The following is a 10,265-nucleotide window of genomic DNA, read 5'->3' as shown; positions in this document are numbered from 1 at the left end:
CTGTCACTGCTAACAGCCAAAGGGACACTGACCTAGGCTTAAGGCTTGAATGTATATGACCTTAGAGTGGGTTCATCCCCTTTCTAGATGTGGCCTGGGACTCTCAAATAAGATGATTAATTTGGTTCATGTGAATGATAGCATTCCTTCTTGCGTCTTGGTGAGATAACCTTCCACTTTCTTTTAAGTTTGTCAGGAGCCCCATAGGAACCAGACAGTGATCTGAGGCAGATTGCTTAGCAACCACCTGAAAATAATAGCTTCAAATCCCATGAACATGTTGCACATTTCTATTGTAAGGAGCATAGACTGATATTGTCCTAGACACGCACACTGACACCACAGTGTTTCTAGTATTTCCTTCCAAATCCTTTAAGTCTCTTAACCATCATAAATAAGCCTGGCTCCTGGTTTCAAGCCATGAGTCCCAGTTTGGTTCCAGGTAGGGGCCCCAAAAGGCTTGAGGACTTCCTTAGGCTGCCCTGAATGGCAGTGTGTGACTGTGCCTTATGCTGAATAAAATCACTTTTTGAACTATTTTTCCACATACATATAAAATTTTCTACAAACATATGACAACTTTGGATTTTCACGTATTCTTCCAGTACCATTATTTGTTTGTTGGATGGAGCAGTCATTGGATGAGAAAGACAAAATAACACAGATAAATTTTTTCCCACTGGGACACCATGGATATATTTTCACCGAGAGGCCATAGAACTTCTACTATATTGTTTACAAAAGTTAATCATATGTTTATACACTACATAAATGTTCAACCAAAATTCCATCAGGGTTATATACATTATATATAGTTTTTGCTTGAAAATCTTTCTCAGAAAATTTTTGATCATTTGAATACTATTAAATACTTTAAAAGTTCAGTGTTGCAGAAACTATGGATAACTTGCTTACCCTGTCTTGACAGAGTTTGGCCTTTGACTCTACCTGCCTTCTATCAGATATATTGCCTCAGAAGGTTGAAGATGATGCTCCAATGTCATAGAGAGTTTTTGGAGACTGTTCAGGCAAGAAACTGTGTTTGTTATCTTCTCACGTTGGAAGCTGCTAACCTGCACTCCCTGAATACTTTGGTAATTAATATTATTCCTTCTCAAATCTCTGATGGGTTTGCAGACCAGACAGTTTAGCTTTATAATTAAGCTTAGTTGTTCAGGGGTTAAGATGTTTTTAGGTCTAGGTAGATGTTTTAAGTTGATAATGACAAGATGTTATAGATATTGTTTACAATTGGAATTTTAGGCTCTCCGAGATAGGAAAGATGTGTTCTTCAAATAGCCAAAACATATATGAATGTAACATTTATATAATTCCTGGTTGTTTTTTTGGTTCTTCTTGCTGCAGGTAGTTTATTGTATATATGTGTAATAATATAAATGTATATGTAAAGAAAGGAAGAAAGGAAAAAATATTTCAATGTTGTTTAACCTTTCCTTAAATGATCAACTAGTCTCAAAACATAATATATAAATTATTGTCAGAGACCTAAGATAACAAACCTTCTCAGAGATTTGTAACTTAAATTCTGTAAGTCTCAAGGAATCCCTGATAATATGACATAGAATGATGTCACTGAAGGATGACACCACTAAATGTATAACTGCCTGTCACATTCAGAAACAGAAGTTAATCTTAAGCAGTATGAAGAATAAATTTCTAAAAGAAAAAAAAACTTAAATTATCTGATTGGAAAAAAAATAAATAAATCATCAGTATTTTTTCTATACTGTCAGGAATTCCATTGTTATACATTCAGGTAATTCATTATGTTTTTTCTACAACATTCAAGACTTGAGTCTGTTATGTCCCTACAATAGCTTTTGAACAATCCAAAGTAGAAGCAAGGATTCTCATTAAGGAAAGAACAAATATCATTTATATTTGTGTCATGTAATTACAAAAGTTCCTATTAAAAAGAGATTCAATTGGTGATGCCGCTTAGAAAGTCTTTCAAATTGTTAGCAAATTCCAGATAAATTTTCTTATATATTTTAGTAACAATTTTTAGCATCGTGGATACTATTCTATCCATTTATTTTAAGCCTTTCTTTGGACATTAACTGTGGGGTCAAAAACCTATTCACAAGTATGTACAGGAAAGTGGCAAAAGCACTCCTAAAATTTACTTGTTTTACAAATATTTCAGATTTCTGTAGACACATATTAATGAAATTGAAGATGTATCTGTAGGATTATATATGTGCAATTTTAAGTATACTTTTTCAGGAGCAGAGAGACAAGTTTTAGTCTCTTTAATCCAAATTCTTCTCTTATTTCCCAAAGAGGAACTTGGTATATATTCAGACAGTTCTATAACCTATGTGACAACATAGGTTTAGTACTTATCTGTAGCAAAACTTTATTTTATTTTTGGTTCTTATATTAGCATCTGTGATACAAGTATTTTTATGTGACATTTCCATGTGAAATGAAATATAGACAATAGATTTGATTAAAGGTAAAGATTATATTATCCTTGTAATGTCTAACATTAAAAAATAGCAATTTAAATAATTCATGCAGACTTTACTTTGTCTCAACTTTTTTCTAAAGTGTACACTATGTTGGCTGAAATGTTTCACTCACCTCTTAAAAAATGATATATGTTACCGATCACTGAGTTTTTAAAACTCAACATTTTTTATTACATATAAGGCTTTATGCATTATTCATGTAATTATTAGACTTTTAAGTTAATCTAAATCCTTCCCATTCTTTCTTAAGTTTTTTTGCAAACATTGATATCCAGTATGGATATCAGCAATTCATCAGTAACAGGGCAAGTGATCTATCTCAAGGTCCAGCCATACTACTTTAAGGAATATACCCAAAGGTCACTCCGTTCTACCATGGAGACACTTGGTCAACCATGTCCATTGTTGCTTTATTCATAACTGGCAGAAACTGGAAACAACCTTGATGCCCCTCAACAGGAGAACGGATGAAGAGTCTGTGTATTATGACTCATTTCGATAGTGGAGTATTACTCAGCCCTAAAAATAACATCATGAACTTTGCAAGCAAATAGATGGGAGTGAAAAAATAATCTTGAGCGAGTTATCCCAGACATAGAAAGACAACTATGTTATGTATGTGTTTATATGCGGCTGTGAAGTGTTAAATCAGTAATGACCAAGCTACAATCAATAGAATCATAGAGGGTAGGTATAGGGTAAAAGACTAGTGGGTGCAGAAGGAAAGAAGAATAGAATAGATGGATGGGTGGGGATAACTGGAATGGGAGGATCAAGTGGGGACATGGAGAGGAGATATAACTAATGGGAGAAATATGAAGAGATGTAGCTAAAATTATAATGGAAACATTATACAATAGAATCTTCCTAAAATATACATATGTGAAGGTGATCTAAATAAAATCTTCAAATAATGAGACAGAGCCCTAACTGGCATCTGTCTCCAAATTAAACTTCCAGTGCTGGGGTTGCGTCACATCTAATTGAGTTGTCAGGACCCATGGGAATCTCCAAACAATCCAGGCTATTATCAAGACTATTGGTTGTTCTCCACAACCTGACAGCAAGGACCCATTGCTGAGGACAAAACCTACAATACCCTTTGAACATGGAAAAGTCTGCATGAAATTCCTCCCCTCAGAGGTTAGGAGCATCAAGGAAGAAGAGGCAGAGGCAGTGTAAGATCTAGATGGAATGGAGAACACCAGGAAAACCAGACAGTCTAAACCAACATACACAAAAAGACTCACTGAAGCAGCATGCACAGGGCTTGTAGAGGTCCATACCACTTGCCCTAAATACATATTGTGGCTTATAGCTTAATGTCATTATCATGGGAGTCCTGATCATGATAACTGGTGGGTTTCTGTGCTTGTGTGTATTATAGTTTGGTGTGGAAATGGAACAACACAGGATTCTACATAATCTGACATAAATTTCTAGTTATTTATCAAAAAGTTGTTTTTAATACAGGCAGCTTTTCTCCCCAAACATGAGGTAGAATAGTGTAAGGCTAGAATAATGGATATGATGGTGTGTTTAGTATAGCTATCTATGTAAGTTCTACACTATACAGTTTAATTAGTACTAAAACATTTAAACTTAGAAGACCCTACAGTAGAAAACATGCATACAACTTTCTCTGCTTCTTGACAGAACATGAAATGTGAGCAGCTCCTTCCTGTGTGTGCTGCCCTGGAATATGGTAGAGATAAGCAGTGCACTCCACTGGAGAAAACTGATTTCTTTCCTCTAACATATCAAAATTTAATAGAAATAGAATTTTTATTTTTAATACATTATAATAAGTTGTACCAGCCATCCACTTTGCAAATATTAGTTTAATTTGGAGACACTGCAATTTGTGCTTTTAAAACAATATATTTTTACAAAACTCAACATAATTTATTATAATGAATAAATTCCTTTAGAAATATAATTGCCGCTGGTGCCGCTGGTGCCGCTGTTGCTGCCACCGCCTCCGCCGCCGCTGCTCCAATCCGAGAAAATTCACTCTCCTCCCGTGTGCAGGGGCACGCAGGTCCTCTGCACCCTAGTCCCTCTGAACCTTGAAGCACTCCTGCTGCCGTGGTGGGGGGACCTCGGTGTTCCTGGCTCAGAAGTCTGTGCAATTCTCTGAATTGTTCACTGGAGCTTCCAAACACGCTCCACACTGCTCGCTCGCCATTTATGCATCCTGGATCTCTAAGTAGAAGGATCCAGAGGGTCCTAGAAACCTACAAGTAGAACATTATGATAGGCAGATTTGAGCCCAGGGGTCCCGCTCAAACTAAGGCACCAGCCAAGGACAATACAAGTGGTAAACTTTAAACCCCTTCCCAGATCTAGCCAATGGTCAGAATATTCTCCACGGTTGAGTGGAGAGTGTGATATGACTTTCACACGTACTATGGTGCCTCACATTTGACCATGTCCCCTGGAGGGGGAGACCTGGTGGCACTCAGAGGAAAGACAGCAGGTAGCCAAGAAGAGACTTGATACCCTATGAGAATATACAAGGGGAGGTAATCCCCCTCAGGAACATTCATAGGGGAGGGGAATAATGGGATAATGGGGGGGGGGGAGGAATGGGAGGATACAAGGGATGGGATAAACATTGAGATGTAACAAGAATAAATTAATAAAAAAAAAAGGAAAAAAAATAAATATTGCGTTTTGAAGACAAACTTTACTTAAGTTTCCCTACTTTCCTTTTCCAAATAATCTTTTGTTATGTAATTCAGTCTGGCCCAGAACTTGCAATTCTCCTGCCTCAGTCTCCCAAATAAGGATCATGGGTGTGTCAAAAGGATCTTGGATTTATTTTAAATTTGTAGGTTTTATTTCTGACATTTCTCTGCTTCTTAACCTCACAATGGCTGTTGTGTTCAGGTAGACTTTACTAATAGTCTGTTCGCAACTTTAGCGAACAATAGGTCGATTACAATAGAGCCATTTTGTCATTAAAATTCTCAATTTGTAGTTCAGTATTCATTTTGGGTATATGTGGTAAGCCACTATTCGACAAAAGTTGAACAAAATGACACAAAAGTATTTATAAGTCAGGCTTCAAGAAACATTATTTGTTGTGATGATGCCAGTGGCATTTTAAGGCCTATTTCACCACAGCCACTCAATGCTTCATTTTTCCATAGGAAACTCTAAAGACAGCACAATAGACAATGCTTATCTTTCTCCAATACACACTGGTATTTTAAATAATATATATAGAGAGACTCTTTGGGAATTTTCTGCTTCCCATTACTTTAATCTACATTCAGGTGTAAATTCTGAATGTTTGATCACTTCTCCCTGACACCCAGCTCTTCTTTGGAGCTCTGAGAGCAGAGACAAGTGCCTGTTTTTTCTTTACTGACTTTCCCTGTTGCCACCATTGAGAGATTTCATCATGTTGATGGGAGTATTCCATTGTGACAGATAGAGAGAATGAAGCTGAAAATACACTGTATTTACTTCAGTTTGTAGTTAGATCTCAAACAGTCAGGAATTAATATTACATTGGCAAAACTCATAGATAAATTGGTTGTGGTTTTGTGCTTGCTTGCTTGGTGGGAAACTGCTTTACACAGTCATGTAGTTTCTGGAGTGCTGTGTCAGACTTACGTGAAATACTATTTTCACTGCATGGAATTTCCCTTATCATTTTTTTCTGCGTGGTAATAGTATATGTCTTAAGGAATGGCATTTAAAGCATAACTCATTGACGCAACCACCTTTACTGTCAGCTGTGGTAACTGTGTTTTATTCCAGTGGCTCTCTCGGATGTGAATTTGTTTGTTTGTTTGTTTTAATGTCTCTTAAGACTACAATCTGTCCCCTTTATTAAAAGTCAACAAATTGGGCTACCAAATTCTAGGAAAGACTGCATATATTTGGATGATTCTGAATGGTTATCGGAGGCACATACACTTATTGATACCATTTCAATGAATCGTTCTTCCATCTATTCAGTAAAATGTACATAATAGCTTTCTTCTATGTCCTCAACAGCCAAAGTCACTTCTCTCATATGAGTATCCACAATGACTGAAGAACCAGGCATATAGTTCTAATATTCATATTTAATAATTCCCATGGGTCTTTATTTGTCAGATTTTTAGTCTCTGATTATTTATAAATAAAGTAAATATATAATGAAAATAAAATTATCAATATAAATATAATTTAAAAACATGGTGACTATAAAAATCATTTAAAACTTCACTTTTTAGAAACAATATACATAAATAATTATTTGTTACAAGTATACTTGCTTATAATTTTTTTTGACATTTTCAGTAATGATGCTTATAGCTTGTGAGAAAAATTATTTTATCGTGTGCCAATAAAATCATTTTCAACTTTACCAAAATATTTCCTATATCTTTAATTTAAATATTGTTTACTACCTCTCATTTCTCTATAGGAAAATTCTTGAGTCTTTTTTTTTTTTTTCAAACACTCTGTCTGAAGGGTTCTACACAAAACCATTCTGTGAACTCCAGGCATGAGTAAGAAATTCTCTTTTGAGCTGTTTTTCTCTGTTTTCCCAGAGACTTCTAAAACGTTACATTATTTTTGTCTGCATTTCCTAAAGATGTCAAAAATAAGTCCTCATTGACAAAGACACCACACACTTCAGATAGCGCCAAGATGCCTCTGAGTGCAAACTGACTTGGAAAACTCATTTTTTTAGGACTAGGATTTCTGGTGCCAGAGGCAACATGCAAGCTTCAAAGAGCACTCAGCTGTCCAGCCTAGCTGTTATGCCCATGAACCGCAATAATCATCAGCTTGGCATGATAACACTAAGGCTGCAGTAGTGTAGCACACCTACCTTGGCAATAACCAACAGCTCTCTAATTAGAGTTAAGATCAGCTCAACAAGAAGTAAATTATGGCTGGCACTAGAAACCTAGCCAACTCTCCAGGGCTACTAAACTCATGAATCTTTGAGATTAACCTAAAACAACCACTTTATTAAACCAGTGCAATCCATAACCTAACACTTTTTCTGACAAGCACCTCCTGATATTTAGGTTCTGATGTTTGGTTCTGTTTAAAACACATGTCAAACAGGAATTAGTATAATGTTCTTATTAATTGACTTTTCCTGACAATACCTAAGGCAATTCCTAAGGGAAGAGTGGCAGTAGATTACGTTTACTGGCTCTACAACAGTCTATATTCCATACTGTGATGGAGGTTCTTGGCTTTCAACTTGACATATCTGAGTAGAGGGAGTATCATCTAAGAAATTATCTTCATCAGATTGGTCTATGGGTATGTGTGTGTGGCACATTCTTGGTTTATAATTGATATGGTTCTAGGCCACTGAGAGTGATGCCGAGCCTGTGTAGGTGGTCCTAGGTTTCAAAAGAAAGATTCAATAGCAGAAGTAGGAAGCAAGTAAGTAGGAAGTATTCCTCCAAGGTCTCTACTTTAGTACCAGCCTCCAGTTTCCTATCTTCTGTCCATTCCCTAATGTTGTTGTTTATCAAAAACACATTTGGAACAACAAAGTATACTGGTCTGGTATACAATCATGTGGTTATGTAATTCACAGTCCAGAACTTCACATAATCAATTTTTGTTTATTTCCTGTGGAAAACCAAATTTTCCATGAAACTAATTAATCCTTTCTATTATTTTTGCAACCAGAATTTTACTCACTAAACATGTAGTTCAAAACTATAAAACTAAAAAGAGGGAAAAATGTAAGGCTTGAGTTTAAATATTTGGAAATTAAAAGAAAAAATTTCCCAAAGGTCATTTGCAAATTGCTGGCGTCCTTATTTATCTAAATTGAGATGCAAAATGACAGGTGATAACTCCCTCTACCACATTTTTAACAGGTTGCAACAATAGTCCCCTATAACCTCATTATTGTTGCGACAATAATAAAGCCAATGGCTTGTAAAGTATATGATGTGATGAATATTCATGTAACAAATTATAGTGGAAATGATTCCAGATCGTCATCTCCCTTCTGGTGCATTCTAGTCACATAGTACCCACTCTGGAATGGGTGTTTGTTTATTTATTTATTTATTTATTTATTTACCGAGTTTGCCTTATGGAATGTCAGTTTCTTCATAAACTCGTTGAAGCATGGGGATGAGTGCTACAAGCTGAACTGACAATGAATTCAGCTATGAATGTTTAAGGCAGAGACTCTTGTGTCAATTGGGAAACATCATCTTGTCTTAGAAACATGACACCTTTTTATACAAGTAACAGGAACACCACCACACACACCTACGGTTCCCTTCAACAACCATAACTAGTGCAGCAGTCCACACTGTTCATTGACATATAGGCAATTTGGTGTTTTAAAAGTAATTTTCTTTGGATTAATCTATAAAAATACTTCCTTGGTTTCTATATTTGTCAATATTATAATAACATTATTTTTGAAACCTAGAGCAGATAGATATCTAAAATAAAGATATAATTATCTATATTACAATTTCTAAATCTAAGGTAAGATAATCAAGATAGGCTCAAGTAAGGAGTTAACAATATACGAAGTATTTTACATTTGTTATGTAACTCAAGCAATACTTTTTTCAGTAGTTATTACTGATTTCGTTGAGAATTTAAACGCGTATTTTATCTATTTATCCCATAGTCATGTTTTCGCTTCTGTGAAGAAATTAAACAGGAATGTTAATTACATAGCATGTTCCCTGAAATGGCATCAATTATATGGTAACTTGAAGAGGGAAAATGTGATGAGTAACAGAGACTAGATTACTTATTAAGACAACTGGCGTGGTGGTGCACGCCTTTAATCCCAGCACTCGGGAGGCAGAGGCAGGCGGATCGCTGTGAGTTCGAGGCCAGCCTGGTCTACAAAGTGAGTGCAGGATGCCCAAGGCTACACAGAGAAACCCTGTCTCAAAAAACCAACCAAACAAACAAACAAACAAAAAAACCCAAAAAAACAAAAAACAAAACAAACAACAAAAACAAGACAACTGGAGAATGTACAAGATACTTTAGATTTAGCAAACTTTGTCCTTCCATGTAACTTTTTGTTTGTTTATTTGTTTGCTACTCATCAGGAAATTGACTGAAATGATTTACTGTAAGAAATATTTTCAGCATCATTTTTTCTGTGAGTCTGGAGGTCAACATTTGGCTGCAAAGCTCCTAGACACCCTTATGATTGCCATTTTATATTAGAAGCAATAAGAAAGGCAGGTTCTTTCTCTGCTTGTAAAAGTCAAGTGCCTTGCTATGGGAGTGCATATTTTCCAACATAAATTAAAGTGTAAAAATGGTTATAAAATGTTTCAATTAGAAGATATTTATCATGCTTCCTCCTGCAAGCAGCAGGGTGTTTATGGAAGAGAGTTAACAATGTCTGTTTTCGTTGTGTAACTGATACGGTGGTTAAACATTTTGTGAGCTTATTGTTGACATCCCAGATTTCTTATCCTCATAGCCGTGACATAACAGTGTCAAAATACATCTAAAAAGCTGAGGCATTTTCTTTTCCTATCCTTGCTGAAATGATCATATCTGTAATTCCAGAGTAGCATTTTCCACTTGAGAAAATGAAACACTGCTGCCAAAATGAAACAAAAGAAGGTCTGCAGCTACTTTTAAAATAATATAGATCTGTTTACAAAGGGTGTTTCAAATAATGTGTCAATTATTGTCACTCAAACAAAAGCATAGCTAAAACAACCATTCTCTTATCATACAATGTCAATATCTAATGCTAATATGTGACACCTGTTATTCCCTTTTGGACTATTGAGA

The sequence above is a fragment of the Acomys russatus genome, chromosome 18 (genome assembly GCF_903995435.1).
Source record: "Acomys russatus chromosome 18, mAcoRus1.1, whole genome shotgun sequence".
Lineage (NCBI taxonomy): Eukaryota > Metazoa > Chordata > Mammalia > Rodentia > Muridae > Acomys > Acomys russatus.
The sequence above is the reverse complement of the archived record's forward strand: the minus strand, read 5'-3'. Positions refer to the sequence as shown.